The sequence below is a fragment of the Lynx rufus genome, unplaced genomic scaffold (assembly GCF_022079265.1).
Source record: "Lynx rufus isolate CCGP_SWC_20201006 ecotype Redwood Valley unplaced genomic scaffold, mLynRuf1.p SCAF_7, whole genome shotgun sequence".
In the NCBI taxonomy this organism is placed as follows: domain Eukaryota; kingdom Metazoa; phylum Chordata; class Mammalia; order Carnivora; family Felidae; genus Lynx; species Lynx rufus.
Window position 1 is genome coordinate 108,478,634 of NW_025814889.1, and position 2,326 is coordinate 108,480,959.

Below are 2,326 nucleotides of genomic sequence, written 5' to 3' on the forward strand. Positions count from 1 at the left end.
GCTGTTGTTTGATAGTAGGGGCTAAGCCATTCCAATGGTAGTGGAGGGGGTTCTTGGGTCAAAACCTAGCTGTAGCATCCCTCCCCTCAACCCACCCCTTCCCCACTTTGGAAGACAAACTCTACATTGTATTTCTGGTCGGTTTTAGTCAGGAGAATTTCCTATCTCCCTCCTTCCCTAGTGGCAGTAGGTCACTGCTTGTTATTCCTGTTTTATCCTGTTGGCCCTTCAGCCAGTGGAGTGAGATATATATGTATATATATATATATACCCTAACATAGAGGCAGCTTTGCTTCTACTCTTCTATGGAAAAAGTAGCTCTTTAACTAAGGCCTGAGGACAAAAGAGTTTGTGGCTTTCTTCCCAGGGTTAAGATTTTTGCATTTGAAAGAAGGTTCCTGGGAAGTGGGTAGGTTTTCTTTTCAGGAAACCCAGCAGCAATCACATCAGCAACACTAAACGGGCTCCCTCCCTTCCCTTACTCTACCCTTAATCTTTCTAGTGTGCACTAATAAATGCTCAGGGAAAAGAGCTTGCAAGGTAGTGTAAACTTCTCTTAGATCTAGGTATCCTAGCTATTGAAAATTTTCTGTTTAGCGCAAAATTTATTAATTTTTTTAGCTGATTTCTTTCATGTACAACGTAATCATCTCTTCCTCCCATGTTCTGCAGAAGGTTCAAGTGTCCATTTTTCATTTGGGAACCCCCTTTTCTTGGTTGCCTAGCAATCTCTTCTTCCTGAAGTATTCATTAAAAGAGTGTGATTTTTGTACATGATCCAGAGTCATCTCATTTTTCACACCTAAATTCGTTGCATACTTGGGTTGGTGCGCAGGCAATTTGGCAGGGCAGGATCAGAGGTGGTTTGGCAGTCATGGCTGTGGCCTGGGAGAAGTGAATAATTTAACCAGAAGGCTGGGCACTGTCCTTCTGTGCTGCCACCAGCATTGCTCACTGCTCCTTCTCCAGGGCCATGCTACATGCTGGTGACACTGCTCACCACTGCTCTCATTTGCCAGCTTGCACATTACAGTATTTGATGAGTTGAAGACTCATTATGAGAACAGCTTAGACCAATGTAATACCCTAAATGCTCTTGTTTTTCCAGAATACCTCATCCTTGCTTTCTTCTGTGTCAGCAGAATGGCTTATACTGGATCTTACCCCCTTCCGTATATTGTATTTGGAGGTATATGAATTGGCCAATCATGAGTAGACCAGGACTCTATGGTCCCAGAACCATCATGAATGCAGATATTCTAGCATACTGTCCCAAAGAAGAATGGTGAGAATCACCTTTTTATCTTCTACCCTTTTCACTACCTCAGCAGAATGATTCATGTTTTGGTGAACTCATAGAACAACACACAGAAGAACTGGCTCAACCAATGGCTTGCAAAAAGCGTGTAAAGGAAGGGATTCTATCCAACAAGATCCTGTTTCCAAAAGCAGCCTTGGAGATTTGATCAGAGTTACCTTAAAGAATGATTCAGGTTTAAATGTTCCCACATTTTTGCTTATGGAAAGACTACTTTCCTATGTTATACTGGGATAAAGAATTTAAATGGAATTATTTATAAAGTAATAAGAAAATGATTACCTCTGGGGTCAACAGGTTTGAGCTTGCACTCCTTAGGGAACAATCATAATCCTCTGAATGATTGCATTCATTATTGGCTATCCTTAGTCCATTGGAAGTTTTTGTTTATAAGAACTTGTCAGGATCATTTTGATTTTATTGAAATGCCATCTAATTGTAAGTTAGTGGTAGACATGGGGTGATTCAAATACTGAAAATATGTAACTGACCTGTGGGAAACTTCATGGTTTTCCTCATCTATCATGTAGATGATTATATATGGATAACATTTACAAAAGTAAGAAAAGTGTGATTTTTTTCTATCTGATTTGAATATTATTCCTGTGTATGGCAGGAATGAGATTTCCCATATTTCTATCAGAGTTAATACTTGCTTTAATCCTTAAGCATAAGTGAATGTGACATAAAAATATGTGATGAACTACTTAATAATGCATTTAAAGCCATTTTAAATGTGTTCATATATGCAAGACATTACCTACTAAGAAATTGATTATTATACTTAGCGTTCTAATCTGATGGTAAAGATATTCTCAAGAATTCACAGGTACTTTAGATTTTTAAAACTGAATGAGAGAACATTGCATAGCATCCTGCTGTTCCTTTAGTGCAATACAATAAAAGTATGAAATTAAAAAAAAATGAGAGCAACATTGTTTTGCAGTGTTCTACACAACATATAGTGTTTTAAATTCTGAGTGAATACATTTTATAATATTCATAAAG

The 2,326-nt window shown here is 38.1% G+C and overlaps 1 pseudogene; it reads left to right on the plus strand.

The window, feature by feature from the left end:
• Window positions 1-980: 980 nt before the first annotated feature.
• On the plus strand, window positions 981-1,359 carry LOC124501217 (protein cornichon homolog 1-like; annotated as a pseudogene).
• The last annotated feature ends 967 nt before the right edge of the window (window positions 1,360-2,326 follow it).